Source organism: Bacillus rossius, chromosome 3 (assembly GCF_032445375.1).
Source record: "Bacillus rossius redtenbacheri isolate Brsri chromosome 3, Brsri_v3, whole genome shotgun sequence".
NCBI classification, from domain to species: domain Eukaryota; kingdom Metazoa; phylum Arthropoda; class Insecta; order Phasmatodea; family Bacillidae; genus Bacillus; species Bacillus rossius.
This window is the reverse complement of record NC_086332.1, coordinates 84,839,882-84,857,990: the sequence shown is the minus strand read 5'-3', so window position 1 is coordinate 84,857,990 and position 18,109 is coordinate 84,839,882.

The following is an 18,109-nucleotide window of genomic DNA, read 5'->3' as shown; positions in this document are numbered from 1 at the left end:
ATTTGAGTAGACAGTCATAGATTCTGTTTCGTCTTTGTGAATTTTTAATTTCAGTGCATGCCAATGAATATTGCATTTCCGTAACTTTAAACATAAAGAAAAAAAGAAGGCAAAATATTACTGTATGTACCCGCAGAAGAGTTGCCCCTGTGTATGGGTCGTAGCTATGATTTGGATCATAGAAATACAACTTTTTTGCTGTAAGGGTGGCCCTCAAGTAAGAGTCGCACCACATATCTGTCTACAGTAGAGTACAAATTTTGTTCCTTATCTCAACTTTAGGTGTTTAAGAAATATGGCCCTGGTGTTAACCCTGGAACCTCTTTTTCTCTTCTTTCTGTACTACTTTATTACTGTGTAGAAGAGAGTGAGGCCAGCCCAGTTTTCTGAGCCTCTTCCCTATTGATTTACGACCCCTCCTAGTAACAAAAGACAGCCATGTATCCCTTCCCAGCTATTGTAATTTTTTAAACCAGTACTCTTCCAGAATAGGAAAAAAAGGCAACAAACTACCCTTCCTTAGTTTCTTTTATAAAAAAATAGCAAGTGTGTTACAGTCAGCCAGATGTTCATGAGGGAGCTGAAGAACGTAAAAAGCCAGCCGGGCTTTGAAGTGCCCTAACCAATGATGGCTGTAGTTATTGTCATGGAATGTTGCATTTGAAAGCTGAGGATGCTCACGCAAAAAAAATATATGTTGGGGTCACAGTTGCGTCTTAAAAACCTGTCTAAATATACATGTGGAGATTGTGCCAGTTCACTACATTTACAAGTGATGGGGTGGAAGGAAGGGAGGGAGTGAGGGAGAACACCGCTACATGGCTTCACGCAGTTACAGAAATCACACACTCAAACTCGCTGGTTTATTTTTAGATTTCCCCTCCAGCCAAATGCCAGCCCATAAAGTCACATTACTCGCCTACGCCAGCTATGGCTGGACTGGCTCTGCAGCTGGGTAGACGTAGCACAATGGCGCCATTCATAGTGCTTTTCACTCACTGCTCAGATATTTTAACCAAACAATTTATACTTACTCGTATCATATTTATTAAAAACCAAACCAGGAGGGTTATTTATACACATACTCCAGAGACACCGCAATTATAAATAAAATTTTACCCAACGTTACAAATTCGCAGAAGAGTCGCACTAAAAACTAAAAATCAGTATAAAATATGCAACCCATACGCGAGGAAGTTCAGTACTAATCAGAAAATATTTTCAATTCCCATGTGTGTTCCGTCAATGTTTGAAATATGCCTTCCTGCAAGTCAGCAGCAACTCTGATGAGAATCTCAGAAATATTGTTAGCGCCTACTTATGTCCAACGCCTTTTATGTCAATCATGTGGTCTAAATTTAAATGCAACTCATGTAGGAAGTGCGCACCCCGACCCTGAGGGTTAGTATTCCACCTACGAATACCAGCTTCGAAAACTTGATGCTTCCGGCCGGTCCCAGGATAATCCCACATATTTCATTGACCAATGAGAGAAACAATTAACGAAGTCAGGCAACCTGCACTGCTATTGGCTACTATTGAGCCAATCCCAATTAAAGGGGAGTTCTGCCACATGGTGGGGAACCTATGGCAATTTTATATCAAACTAGGCTGGGTTAAGGGTGTGGCACCTCTGAATATGCAAGAACAGAACTGTTATCAGATCTCAGCCACAGATTTTATAGCAGGCAGACACTTTACCTGGAGCAGCTCCAAGAGGTAGGGATTCCTTATGTGATAGAGCTGTTAAACCCGGGCATACGCTTGTGCTTAATAGCACTCCTTGTCAAGGATAGTAAGGAAATAGTGGTTTGAGCAAGGGCCCTAGAGAGATATCAGCCTAATTTCGTGAAAGTAGAGTCCGCAAATATGGGTCGAAGATAAAAGACCACAGGGCAGCCAAGAAACACAGGAACTATGTTCCAGAACAGGCCACCATGGTGCCGGTACTGCCCAGGGTTCCATCATAATGTGGACTGTCCAACCCAAAGATCTAATCAAGGACAGAATCAAAATTCTGAGAAACACGGCCAATCAGGGACCACAGAATATCCCTTCCAAGTATGGGAAATGATCAGGCAGGGAGGAACAGGACCCACCAACCCAAACCCAAAATAAGTGTCTCCACAATGTATATTTAGAATCTGGTGGAGCCAATCCAACTATACCGAGAATCATAGTAGAACTAGGAGGGGTGGAAGTGATGGCCCTTCGAGATTCTAACGCCGCCAATAATGTTTAGCACTCTGATTTTATATTGCAAGACGAAAGAGTGAGGAGCCAGCCAGTCCCGTCAAGAATCCTGTTGGCAGACCCAACACAGGAAATATAAGCAGCACACTAGCCATAGGGACAAGAGCAGGAAAATCCCAAACCTGTTTAGCATCAGGACAGATGGGTGAACAAATTATCCTGTGCCAGCCCTGGCTGTATCCTGAATTTTGAAACAAGCAGAGCCCATTTTGGGAGTGCCCAACACAGTCTTTACCACTGTGTCTCCAAGATCTTAAAGCCTAATTGATATTGTGAACTTTTTCAAACAATCTCAACAGACATGTGCATTGTCCAGGGCTCACTATTTAGTGTGGGACAATCCAGCTAAAAGAACGCAGGCTTAAGCTTGTTGTGGCTGTGCTGACACATGGATCATTGCATTAATGTTTTTGTTTGCCAGTTCTAAAATTAGTTCCTGTTTCGTATTGACAATAATACTAGTATATATTCTGTGAAGCCACGTAACTGGTTTAAAGTGATGGAAATTTGAACTTGCTTTGTGCTGTAAGAGGCAAACTAAAATTACCAGTAGGAAAGCATCCCACCATTTTATTTATGGCTTTTTCATCATGTGTGCAAGACAAGTAATTTTTCACTGTTGTCACAAATTCAACATCGCAATCTGAACCTCATTAAGTTCAGAAGACATTCGACAGTATACAAAAGATATCATTGTGCACAAGTTTTGCATTATCTGGTTTTAGACCATTTGCTGTGTTTAAACCACCACAAATTCGCAGGAAGGACTTGGAGAAGTGAGTATAAAAGTCTTATTTCCTTTATTGCAATACGTATCTCAGAGCTTGACTCATATGGCCCTAAAATGTGAGGTTTGTACGTATGCAATTCACATTTAGTAACATTTTCGTCAAACTTGCAATTGCTCAACATCCAAAATGCTAATGTTTATTTTGTTAAACGCTAAAAACTCGTACTAAAAACAATTAATTGCTTGAAGCCTCATTTCCTACTGACTTTGTATATTTACTTCTGAACCTTTGTGCAAACTTAAATACCTTACTCCCATTTTTTTTAATGTAACATAATTACTTAATTTCTTAAGTTATTTAAGGGTCCACTCTGTTCAATGGCTCAGATAACCAGTTCCTGTATTCGTTGAATAGTACCTGGATTGTAAATGAGTGTTCAAGGCAAGTTACTGAGCTTAAATCCTGGAGGAGCACTCGAAAATTACTGTCTTGTGCTGTTTAGGCTTTCATTAAGGAAGCTATGTTAAATGATATTCTCTGTAATATGAATCACGTTTACCCTCAATATGTTTATAGGTTAGTTAAGCTCGTGAACTTTGTTCGCCTCAAAAATTTTTGGTTCAAACCCTAGCATTTTGGCTTGGGTGTGACCCACTGAAATTATTTTATGCATTGCTTTGTAGAACATATTGTAGTAATTGAATAACTCTTCACTGTATACATCACATTTGCAGGTAAGTGTTTTATGTAAGTTTAAATATTCAGTACACCATTTTCTCACTTAGCACGACTAATTTGTTCCTAAACATGCTTGTGTTATTCGAAATTGCGTATTCTGAAGCATTAGTTTCCATAAATAGCAAGAATAATTTATTTTATGTTTTCCAAAATTGTGTAGGAATACTTTAGGTAATATAAATGTGTTGAATAACACTTAACTATAAATATGTCATCATTTATCTTTATATGCCTCTCATCGCACTTTGTATGACAAATACGACACCGAAAACGGGAGATACGTGGTTATGTAGGTACTTTATCGTCAGTTGGCTGGCTGACTTGCCCGCCTGGGCGTGACCTTCAACTCACGTTGCATACTTTTCCAAACCATCCTTTACTGAAAGTGAAACCGATATTACCGTGCGAATAATTATAATTTAATTTTTCAAATATTAAAGTGCTTATTCGCGTGTCACCACCTGATTCACACCAATCCTGTCATTGCAACATTCATTTAACAACCTTTTCCACGTGAATCATCTGTTCATTTCTGTTCCAGTATCTAATGTCAAATATATTCCTGCTAGTACAACCAACAGTATCAGACTTATATAAACTTTTGGTAATAGTCCTTATTTCGTACGATTATGCGCACAGTTGACTTGCCTAAAACTAAAGTGCGACCAACATAAGCGTGGCCTTCATGACAATCGGCGTGCCATAATACTTCTAGTTTTGTCTCAAATACTTGAATACAATGCATTATGAGTGATCAAGCACGTACAGTACCGGTAGCTGAATGGGCAGACGTTGCTCTTGTTTGAGTGAATTCCCTGCCACTGACTAGACTGAGTTCACTGCCTGGTTTGTGGTCAGGCAACAACGGGACGGCACGGCGGCATACGCGTGGACGTAAAAACATTTGGTCCTTTACACTCCATAGCCGCAATTTAACTTGCCATAGCTGATGTTTGTACAACAGCCGATAGCGTAGACAGACAATGCGCATCTCTTTCCCCCTTGTTTGGCTAACTGTATCCCACGGCACATCTGTTGTTTACAGAAGTCGAACAGACTTTGTGGCATCATGCTCAACTTTTTTTTTGCCTGCCGAGTTTTCATGCTAACTGAAACTTACAGACGTGCTATTCAAGACTGGGGCAGTAAAATTCACATCGCGCTAAATGAATCCGCGCAATCTGAAGACGTGCTAAGTGAGGGATAGGTGTACTTCATACAAATTTATAGGTAGTCATTTCTCATGGCTATTTTTCATTCTACCAAATGTACCTGAAGATTTGATTACTCACATCGACATTTGGGATAAAGTTATAAACAGTAAAGTCCAGTAGGTTGAGTTACCATGATCACTTACATGAACTGAAGGAAAAAATGTCAAGCGAAGTTCTGAACTGTTTCCCATCAGTATTAAGGTGATTGACATTTATAAAGGTCAGCTTAGTTGCCAACATGCTTTTAAATTATGGTAGTTTGCTGATCACTATAGCAATTTTTTCTTCACATTGCCAGTGGAGGACTCAAAGTAATGGCTGTGCAATCTTATTTACACAGAAAAAATACTTTTTGCATTAATAACTACAATTCTAAGAATTCATTCTCTGTTGGCTCTTGTAATTATATGATATTTTACATTGGTTCAGATACCTTTGCACTTGGGTGAGGCAAGAAACATGTCATAATACTCAACATTGCATCCTCTCTTGAATGCAGTCCAGCAAGTTCTAGGGCCTCTGAATGTATCTGAATTAATTACAGCTCATTCATTCTGCCATAGTTTTACAAGTAAGCCATACTTCAAAACTATATTTTTTTTATGAAACAAGAGTGAAAAAATATTTCAAAATTTGTTTATTGCTATAAAGGCAATATTTATGCTTTATAGAAAGTAAATATTTAATTTCCTTTAATATTTATTTAATTTCTTTATATTTAATTTCTTATGTTTATTTGGACTCCATGATCAACCCAGACTGTAAATTTCTTTCATTATCGTTTGTCTATGTATTACTCTATGTTTATTTTATTTTTAAATATTGTCAAAGTTAATATAACAGTAGTATTTTGAATTAATGATTAATTTAAAGATGAACACGTCACAAATGGTTAGTAATTTTATAATCTTTTGTTTTAAAAACAAACTAAAGGAAATCATTTGTTAGTGACAGAAAAATATTCTTTTATAACGAGTAGAGACTTGATCAGGACAGCAGCTAAAACGCAACACATTTTTGAAATTAATATATAATTTAATACATTTATTCGAAGATTGGAAAGAACCGCTACTGCAAAGTTTGTAAGAGAATAACGATATTTAATCTACGGAAGATTATACTCAAATACCAAGATTTTAAATAATTATTTCTAAGAAGAGAAACTGTAGTAAATTCGTATTCAAAAGACCGCCAAATTCATTCTATATTCTATGATGACTACGAAGATTGAATACCGTAATACGAAGAAAGAAGAATCCTGTAGAAATGAGAAGTCACAGTTCGAGCCCAGGAAGGATGAACGTCGCGCAGTCCAGTCCTGTTGCAGCCCACATTCGGAAGGACGGAGGTGTTACGGTGCGTACTCCTGCCGCACGCTAGAGGACGAAGGAGCTACACAACTACCGCAGTCCTTGACATGTTGAACCAAGGAGTCTCCGAGAACCTACACGTCTCTGGGTATTCTGCATCAAGGTTTGGTCCCTTACCCCATCAACCAAAGATTCGCTGTATAGAAGTCCCTGAACTAATTTCAGTTTAAGCGAAACGAGCATTGTTTTGACCGATCTAGACTCTGTAATATTATAATGTTTATTCCTCTGTAAAGAAAACATACTTAACTTGTTCATCTTTAGATTTAGAATCAAATTCCAGAATCATGATCCCGATCATGATAGTATGACTCAGTACAGATGGGATTTGGTAGTGTAATAATGTGTTAGTATGACTCAGTACAGATGGGATTTGGTAGTGTAATAATGTGTTATTATCTTTTGCTGACAAGTACTGCTTGAACGTACCCAGTGGTCCACTCTCTACAGGACTGATTTTAGTTAAGAATTGATAACTTACTAATTTTAACTTTCATTTTAATGTGTGACTTTAATTGTAAGAAATACTTTAAATTACACTTAAATATTTAACATTTGATAGTGAAAACAACTCACTCAAGTGTTAATAGAATTGTTTGATACTTGAAGTTGATAGTCATATCTAATTCCATCTGTAGCTTAGAATAAGGTAGTTTAAGGTAATCTTCATGTTACGTATTGTTTTATATATGTTAAAGTGTATTGTCACCGTCATAACATGCACTACACATGAATATAGACAGTACATTTGGATTTTGATTACACTTTATTCCAAGGTCTAAAGTTACAATATTATTATTTAACGTACCTTTGAAACACCTTACCTTGGCTTTTACACTCAAGTATCGTACCACAATTCTTGATACTGAGAGAGTTCTGCTAGAATTGAGGAAATTATTAAATAAATTAGATACATAATTTCATTTTAGACACTAGCTGGCTCCACATGCTTACCTTAACCCATTTGCATCCACTCACTTTAAAGCCTGACCTACCATGGAATCCATAAACTTTTTTTTATATTACAATTATTAAAGTAATTTTCTATTTTCATTATATTTTTATTTATTTATTTTTATTTAATAAATGGTTTAAGTTTCACAATAATTTATCTTTTTTATGACAATACTAGGTCTTCTGAAGGGTTATTTTCAACGTTTTCCCAAGTTATTAAGTTTTAAATATTTTACCAAAAAGAAAAATAATTTAATGAAACTTGGGCATGCAACTGTATGTTTTTATATATTTAAATTTGCCATAAATATTATTATGTACATACCTATATATGTATATACATAGCCTACATATAGGGTACATATCTATTATTGAAAGTATTCAAGTGTGTAAATCTTCATTTTGATGCACATATACATTTATTTCTGTATATTAGCATGTAAGCATTTACATGCATGCACATATACGTTTATATACATGTGCACCACGTGTATAAATATTCGTATGCATATATAATATTATATAGGCCTACCTTTCAACATAGTACAGAAAATCACTTCAATTCCAAAATAAAATGGACTTTGAGTACTGGTAGACATGTATCATATGTACAAATGTACATAAAATATTTATTTATACATCAATAAGAAATATACTTATTTATACGCATGTATAAAAATTAATTATCCATAACATTGCACTCCAATTCCATTACATTTTCATATAATGCATTCATATTTAGCACAAAATGAAGAACATTAGCAAAATATATGTGTACATACATGTATTATATAGGTATGTATAATTGCATATATGTATGTATAACCCTTTTTAGTGCTCCTAAAATGTACTAAATCACACCTACATAAGACAGTTATATATAGCCTACATGTGACTCATCTTGATATCTACTATCAGAATGTCAGAGGATTAAGGACTAAGTCTGTTAAGTTCTATGATGATATTGTTAGCTCACATTTCAATATTATTTGTTGAACTAAGACTTGGCTTAATGCAAATAGCATTACGTCACACTATTTCACAGACCAATACCATGTCTTTAGAAATGACAGAAATTCTGAACAAACCAATAAATCAAGAGGCGGTGGTGTTTTATCTGCTGTTAAGAAGTCAAAATTTATTTCTGTTCAACTGTACGTTGTCTTTCATTTTCCTGGTGTTGAAGCAGTTTGGTTTAAAATAAAATCATCTTCTAGCAAATCTTTAATTATTGTAAATATCTATTTACCTCCAGATTTAACGGCAGAGTATTTCCGCATATATTTTGAATTTTTAGAAGATAAACTCTCCTCATTTCAGGATGACATTTTGATACTCGATTTCAATGTACCGGGTATAGATTGGAATAATCTTAATCTTAACCCTTTCCATCAGGCGACTATGAACATCAACACTAAGGTGCGCCATTTACTTAACCTTATATCTGTACATACAGGATGACCACATACCGGAAAAGTCAGGGAATCGCCTGAGAGGTCAAGAAAAATTTTCTCTTCTACCGTGCATTATTAACTTTGAATATGCCATGTTATGTTAGAATGTGTACCGTAAACCAGTTCTTACGTGCTGTTCTCGTTCGACAGTACGTAAACAATGGCTTGTGTGCAACATGAATAACTATCGTAGATCTCTTTTTACATGCTAAATGTCGCACACCAGTACCATAATAATTTGGTGCGTATGGTTTTTCTGCTCTCGTTGTTGCCCACAAATGTAATGTGTACCGGTAAACCAGTTATTACGTGCTGTTCTCGTTTGACAGTATGAAAACAATGGCTTGTGTGCAACATGAATAACTATCTTTTTACATGCTAAATGTCGCACACCAGTACCATATTAATTTGGTGTGTATGGTTTTTCTGCTCGTGGTTTTGCCAACAAATGTACTGGTTTTTGAGCACGTTCTAAGAAATCTACAAAATCAAATGGCTACTTTGTTTGGCAGCATATTTTCAGTTCTTATTTTCGCTTATATCATGCATATTATTTCGTAGGGGTTTTTCTAAAATAAAAGGTTTAATAATTGACGTATTAAGACATTGCAATGAAAATGAAAAGCAGGTGGTGGGGTAAATTTCGCGTCATTTCTTTCGGTTTCGGCTGGGATCGCCATATTGGCTTATTTGCCTTTGTGTACACTTGTAAAGTACCTATTGCTGGTGTTGCGGAAATTATTACGACGGAGTTGTAGGGGTAGTGTTCGTTAGACGTAGTGTTTGAAGTGATTATTACTGCAGTGAGCTACTTCTTAGGAATCGTAAATGGGGATTATGAAACGTCTAACATGGCTGGCTAGCTGTTCAGAGAGTTAGCTAACCTATTTTTATACAGACGTGACAAACGTTCGATTTGTTTGTTTACACATGAAAATATTGCGTAAAATTTCATGTTTCAGTATTTAAAGTGTGACAAAATTTTCATAGTTTAGAAATGACAATTTAAAGAAAGTTCGTTAACAGTTTCATGGTAAATTGCGAATAATTTGAGACCCTGAAACATCGTATTTCCAAGAAAGACTTCAAATTTCAAAGATGATTGGCTTCAAGATGAGAGATTTTGTTTGTGGTTGGAACGACCTAAAACCGGAAGTAATCATGTTCGCTGTGTCAGAAAATATTCTCCCTCAGCAACATGGGAAAACATGCACTCACAAGTCACATGAATGGTGAAAAACACAGGCAAGCAGAAGAATATTCCAAACGTAGCAAATGTAACTTGGGTATGTACTTTTCTTGTAAGCCTTCTACTAGTGCCAGTGGTAATTCTGATTCACAGTCATCCTCCATGTTGTATACTACTACTATTGTTTCTGATGGTACTGTTCTTGGTGACCAGTCGGAGGTTGTCAGTAAAATGTAACCTGAGAAAAATTGTGAATAGTCAGTTGTGGAATCTACAGCTCTTTGCAAAATGCCACTGTCTGGGATAAACACGTTTGTTTTAAATGAGGAGGTGACCAGTGCTGAAGTTTTGTGGTGCATGCAAACAGTTTTATCACATAAGTCTTTGCGTTGTGCAGCAAGTGATGTGACTGTGATGCAAATGATGTTCCCAGACTCATCAGTTGCCAAAAAAATGCAACTGCAAAGAACAAAAATTGGGTACATTATATATATTACATGACATAGCCCCTTATTTCCATAATGAATTAGTGAAAGACATATTCCAGTGTACTGAAATAGTTGTGGGGTTTGATGAATCACTAAATAAGACTTCACAACTTGGACAAATGGATATAGTGGTGAGATTTTGGAGAGAACAGAGCTGCCAGGTTTCAACTAGGTACTTCAACTCAGCATTTTTGAATCATGCCACAGCTGAAGATCTGCTTAAAGCATTCACTGAGACACTGTTAGAAATAGATTTGTGCAAAATTCTGCAAATCTCTATGGATGGTCCCAGTGTCAATCTAAAGTTTCACTGTAATCTTTGTGCTTCTTTGTCGTCAGATCCAGAGGCTCGTCAGTTGCTCGACATTGGTACCTGTGGCCTTCACAGTATTCATGGGGCCTTCAAAACAGGGATTAAAGCCACTGATTGGGACATAGTCGATTTTTTGCGGTCACTCTATACACTTTTCAGGGATGTACCAGCTCGGCGAGGGGATTTCACTCATTACTCAGGTTCAAAGATTTTTCCTCTCAAGTTTTGTAGTATTCGCTGGATAGAAAAATGTAGAGTGGCAAAAAGGGATATTCATATTCTTCCGATGGTTCAAAAATATGTTGATGCTGTTTCCAGAGATTCCAAATTGACACCAAAGTGCAAGAGCTTTAACACTGTATCTTCAGCATTGAAAGACAATCTTCTGACTTGCAAGCTGGCTTTCTTTGTATCTGTGGCATCTGAAGTAGAACAATTTCTTACAGAATTCCAGACAAACACTACTTTGGCACCCTTTCTATATGAAACGTTGAGCAAAATTTTGAAAAATGTACTGTCAAGGTTTGTTAAAGATGGAATTGTAAATGGAACAAAGTCTGTAACTAGAATGATGATTTCAGATGACAAAAATTTACTTACTGCCAAAGATATCAATTTAGGCTTTGAAACACTGGAAGGTCTGTGAAAAATCAAAGACAAAGTTAAAGAAGTTGAAATTGTTGTGTTTCGTCAACAGTGTAGAAAATGTCTTCAGAAAATGTGCCTGAAAACTTAGGAAAGGTCTCCTCTTATCCACATCCTTACCAGAGGAATTTCTTTTCTGGATCCTGAAGTAGCACTGCGTCCAAACAACCGGGACAAACGATTGGCAATGGCTCTCCAACAGCTGGTTCAAAAAAGGCATTTCACAGGCTTAGAAGCAGACTGCATTCAGAGGCAGTTTAAATCTGTTTGTGAAAATGACTCTTTTAAAGAAACTATGAAGAAATTTTCAAGAGAACATGACCGTTTAGATGACCTATGGATGAAAGTGTTATCAGCTTGTAAAGAAAAAACGGAGGAACTCTAAGCATTTGTGAAGAAAGTTCTTATTCTCTCGCATGGAAATGCACCACTAGAAAGAGGATTTTCTATCAATAAGGAATGTATTGTCGAAAATCAAACTGAAGAATCTCTTGTAGCACAGAGGCAGGTGTATGATGCTGTTGTAAACATTGGTGGATTTGAGAAGGTAACAAATACGAAGACATTGATACACTCTGTCCGTAACTCCAGAACTTGGTACCAAGAAGCTGCAGAAAGAAAAAAAAAACAAGAGAAGATGTAGAAGACAGAGCAAAAAGCAAGAAGAAAAAATTGGCATTACAAATACAAGAATTGGAGAGGAAAAAATGTGTACTTATGCAGAGTGCAAGAACAGAAACTGCTCTTCTTGATGAGGAAATACAGTCTTTAAGAAGACAATGAGTGATATCAGGCCTAAATATTTGCATTGCTTGATTGTAACAATTTTTACTTTTCAAATGTTTAATTCTTTTAGATACTGCATGGTCTTATTAATTTTTTATTGTTTTTATCACTTGAAATTTTTATGCCAAAGAATCGTAACAAAATTTCTAACAGAGATCCTATATTTCTCGTTTTAAAATATATTTATAAAATTACAATCATGGTTGTGTAAATTAAAAAAAATTGTAGTCAGGGAATTTTTTTTGCACAGTCAGGGAAAACCTGGAAAAGTCAGGGAATTTCATTTTTACTGTGCCATTTATCATAATTTTCGGGCACAAATTTTGAGTTTTGAATTTTAAATTTAATTTTTATAGAAGGATTCCACAAAAATAAAGTTACCTTTTTGCCTTTTTAGTTTCATTTAATTTTGTTTCCATTACTGTACACTCCGACGTAATCTTGCGCAACCCAGTGCACCTGCGCTTGTTCGCAGGCCCAATCAGATACCTTAGCTGACATGTGGTGATCGCAGCATCTCGGCAGCGGTTTGTATCACGTTTTCTCCCTGTAACAGTATGACTTTTCGTGCTAGCGAACGCTACCCCAAGCCCACCGCTAGCAACTTTCATTTCTCAGAGGCAAGCATGGGTAAGCTGTTTGCCAGCACGTCCAGGACCTGTTACAGTACTCGGGACGGTCCACACGATGCCTTTCCCATGCAACTTAGCAAGTTTAGACCCCCCTTCCCTCATCTCCCACCTGTGGCTTCACGAGAACTTCAACCCGGAGCATCAACCCCCGTGAACCCGCTCAGGGTACATGGTCTCCCCAAGGACATTCGCCCTTGTCAAACAGAGCCCTCAGCAAAGCCTAGCGGCGGGAAAAATCCCTAACCTTCCTCTGTCCGCCGGTTGCGAGGGCATCCAGTGCAATCTAGCGGACGTTTCTATGAACCTCCAGGCAGGTTCTCATTTTGGCCACCAGAGCGCACTACTCATCCCTCCCATAAGAGACAGCTTATCACAATGAACCTTGGCAACAGTCGCAGTGCGATTGCGATCTTAGTTCACCTGCGACACGCGTGAGAGCGCGGCGAGCGTTTTGCAGTCTGCTTCGCCCCTTCGGGCATTTCCGGACACCTTCGGGCAATCATCACCCCCCTTTCTTTGGATGGGGGCAGTTACTTCCTTTAATTAGCGCCCCGACGCCATGTTCGAAGATTCGGCGGGCAGCATCTGGTCTGTGCTGACCACGCGTCGCGATTCGCGAGAGTCAATCTCTGTTGTTCTTCCAAGACTCGACACTACGTCATGTAGTCGCCGACATCAAGGCATAGAGGCCTCAATCTTCTTATTTTTAAATTTGGCTGCCCGTAATAGTTTTTTTAATCTAAATTATTTCTTCTTCTCTCGTCATGACTACCGCGAACTTTCGCGCCGGGAGCTGCCTTCTCTGCTCCTGGAGCCAGCCTACATGACTTCACCCCGCTGTTTTGGGTAAGTGGTCGTCATATCTCCCCCCCCCCCCTGGGCATAGTCTTGCCCAGACTTAGCCGCCTGTTAACCAGTCTAAGCAATTTGGGACTTTGATTACAGGCGGGACGCAAGAATAATGTGCAAGATTAGCTGCAAGTTTAGCTTCAAGACCCCAAATTAGAATGGAACTTCACTGCCAAATTATCAGTCCGTGATTGGGCTCATGCAGTCAGAAGTTTTCAAGTGGTTGATATTTCCTTGTAAAGGATATAACAAATGTTTTGTGTTTATTTAGTGTAACCAGATTAAATTTACACCAATTGTTTATTTGGGAAATGTCATTCTGTAATAAAATTCAGTCGGTGTTACTATATTCCTAAATATTTTTAGATTATCAGCAAAAAGTACTCCTGCAGAATGGTTGAGAATTTGAGGTAGGTCGTTTATATATAAATTAAAAAGAAGAGGCGATAATCTGCCTGCTTGAGGAACACCAGAAGAGATACTAAACAGGGAAGAATTGTGGTTATTAATTGTAACAGTAACATAAAAATTTCTATTAGTTAAGTAATTAGAAAACCGGTTTGTAAAATTTTGAGTTAAACTAAAGTTAAATAATTTTTTAAGAAGTATAGAATGTTTCACAGTGTCAAAGGCCTTGGCTAAATCAAAATAACAGGCATCCACTTGCCCTCTGTTGGTAACCTCTTTGTGTATAGGATTTAAAAAAAGTAAGCAAGTTAGTGGTGGTCAACCTTTCCTAAAACCATCCTGACTGCTCGATAAACTGTTCTTAAGCTGGAAATTTAAAAATCTAAAAATTATTTTTTCAAATATTTTAGAAAAACCATTGAGTAGAGAAATAGGCCTATAATTGTTAACATTCAGTTTAGAGCCTTTTTTGTGGATAGGTATCACCTTAGCAGTTTTCCATTTCTCCGGGAAAACAGAGGATTGTAAAATAGAATTAAAAATATGTAGCAAAAGAGGGACTAATAATTCAGAGCAGCCTTTTATAATTAAATTAGGTATGCCATCAGGACCCGTAGATTTGGATGATTTCAATGATTTTATGCCCCATAATACTAAACATTCTGAGATTGTGGGGACAGGTATAGATTCTAAATGTATATTGTTTGTCACAGGTTGTTGGATACATGTAGAAGGTTCGTAGACACTGGAAAAATATTTAGCATATCCATTGGCTAGTTCAGCGGGATCGTTCGTAATAGTTCCATTAATTTTTAGAGAATGCTGTTCATAAAAGCCATCTTTCATTAGTTTGACTTACCGCCAAAATTGTTAGGGTTAGTTTTAATATAATTATTGGTATTTCGAGTCCATTGAATTTTGTCTCTTTTTATTAAATATTTTAATAATTTACGATAATAAGAGAAAAGTGAATAGTAATAAGGGTTTTGTTTCTTTTATAAAGTTTATGGATATGCTTCTTTGACTAATGCTTGAATTAACTCACTGGTAAACCAAATTGGAAATTTAGATGATTTTTTGTTTGTCATTGGAATAAAGATATTCATATTATCAACTACGCAATTGGTTAGTTGGTCAGCAAGTTCATTTACATCCATAGAATAATAAAAATCTGACCAGTCATGATTTTTGAAGGAATTGAAAAGTCCGTGAAAATCACCTTTTTTATAGTTTCTAAACGTTGATGTAATGTTAGAACTGTTTATGAAAGACTCAATCTTGATGATGTTTAATGCAGGATGATAAATATTTTCTTTGGTAAGAACATCATAAGCCTTTGTCACTGAACACAGCTGTAGATTGGTTAAATACAAGTCTAAAAGATTTATACGAGTTTGAATATTGTTGCACTGTTTTAGATTATGTACAGGGTGGCCACAGAAATGTAGTGTAACGTACGCTGGGCTGCAGGTAAACACTCAATAAATTAATAAGTAAAAATTAAGGCCTTGGAAGCGTCAGCCCAGAAAACTAAACAACCACCACCATAATCACAAAGGTGCCCAGACGTCGTACAAAGGAATTTATTTATAACCTACTAGGCTATGTGGATCGAGGATGAATAATAATGAAATAACAAGACTGGTGGTTTGATTTATATAACTGCCCTTTTACTAAAATAATTTACTTAGTTTTTCTTTTATCTTTAACTTTTAAGTATTAAAATATATTAATTACAAAAAGGAGGGAGCCCCGGGGCAACAAAATACATATGAAAGTAAAACAATCATATCTCTTGAACTTGACTCTGGTTTTAAATGAGCTCGCAGGCTCAAATGAAAGAAACAATTACATTTTGTTTTTTCTTTTCAAATGAATTTAATTAAATCCTGTGTCCTGGCACCAGAGGTTACGGTAGATTAAAGTCCAGAAGAAATCATTTTATGTAGAAACTTGTATCTTGACCGGAAAGGTTTTTGTTTAAGGAATTAATAATATAGATTGTTTGGCGTGCTATTGTATTATCCACCTTTTTTTAAATAAACGTACTTTGCATGAACGGGTTTTGTTTTTATGAATAACTTTACCTAACAAAAAAATTTTTTCCCACATAATCGTTGCACCCCTACTTTTCAAACTTGATTTTAGAATAAAATGTGCGACGATTATACGAGAAAACACGGTATATTTAGATTCTTTGTTTGTTGAAAATTGTTTTAACGCTAAAATTAACTGTACTTATCTCCTGGAAACCACTGGGTTAAAAATACCACAATTTAATTCTCATTTATACCAAACATATTGTACTCTACATAACTTTAATGACATCATATACCGATTAATTATGAATCACAATAATAATCAATTGTCTAAACTTAAAAATTTATCCTCTTAACTTGTCCTCTAGTCACATGTTATATTTTGTATTATCCATTTTTCTGTATAAGTATTTTGTGTATAGTAAATGTAATCACTGAGATTTTATAATTATGTAATTAACATTTCGCTAAGTAATGTCATGTTATCTTGTCCTGTTGGTATTTATGTCATTTCTGTTTTCATGTTTTCTGTATATCCTGTGCTGTCTCTATTTATTGTGATAGTGTTTGTTTTTACTTGTTTTGTGTCGTGCCCACCTCTAAAGTCTTAAGACTGTTGGTGGGCATGTAACAAATTTAAATAAATAATACAAATTAGCCTACTAAAAATATATGTGCATGTATAAGTAAATATATGTTATATAAGTAGTGTATAAACATAATATACGTAAATGCACAACATAAATGCCACTCCAAATAATACACCATACAAATAAACGTAGAAAATTTCACTTTCATAACAAATAAAATATTCATATAAAACATTAGAAATAAAGTTATCAAAAACAATACAGATGATTTCCATTCCGAATGACGTTCGAAAAACCACATTACATGAAAATTCTCTTTCATAACAATAGTTCAAATTATCTCTTTAGGCATCTAATAATTCTTGTGTGTGGTACGCTTTAAGTGCTCAATACACATAGCCACATTGCAGCTGTCACACTTCCATGTTGACTCTCGCCTTTGCTTCTTCTCCAAGCACACAACACAACGTTAAGCGTATTTAGCCCCCTTTGCTGCAGATGGAGCAAGTTTCTCAGGGAAATGTCGGCCACTCAGACGTGAAGGCAAATCTCCAGGCGTTACAGATTGTCTTTTAACCACATCTACTTTGAAGTAGGTCGCCAGAAGTTCTGCCAGTTTTTGTTTGAATACATGGAATGTTCTGTCATTTTTACTATGTAACTGTTTATACAGTACATAACTAACTGTTCAGCAGCATCATGTCCAAAACATAAAAAAAAAAATTTTGTATGCCTTGCTGTATCTACGCATTACATGGAATTTTCTCAAAATTTGGTCTCCTACATCAAAACCTCTCATTTTCATATTGTAATCAATAACAGCAGTAGGCTTCATAATGTTAGTTTTGGTTTTTCGATGCACTTTCCCTGTTTCTGCAAAATCAAGTTTGTGTTTTGTGGATAACATGCACACCTCCCTTTTATCTTTCCACTTTATTGATGTGATGTTATTGCTACTGTAAGCTACTGCTTCCCCTACTTTCAGTTTTTCTCTTGCTAGTTCCATGGGCATATTTTTTCTATTAGTACGAACTGTTCCACAAACATTTGTTCCTGCAGAGAAAAGTCTGTGGAACAGGTCTGGCGAACTATACCAGTTGTCAATGTACAAAGAATATCCTTTATTTAGCAGATCACACTTCTGTATCATCTCAAGCACAATTGCTGTGCCAGCAGGAATTCCAATTGTTTTGTCTTTCCCAACGTAAATTTTGAAGTCGCAGATATACGAGTTTGCAGAGTCACAAAGTTTGTAAAACTTTATCCCGAATCTAGCACGTTTTGACTTGTTGAACTGTATAAAGTGTAGTCTTCCCCTGCACTTCACTAAAGATTCATCAATGCATATGCTGCCTGACGGCGTGTAAACTGCACGAAACGAATCTGATGCCATAGTAATTATAGGGCAAATTTTGCGCAGTGGATCTGCAGGGTTCAAAGTTTGGTTATCCACCAC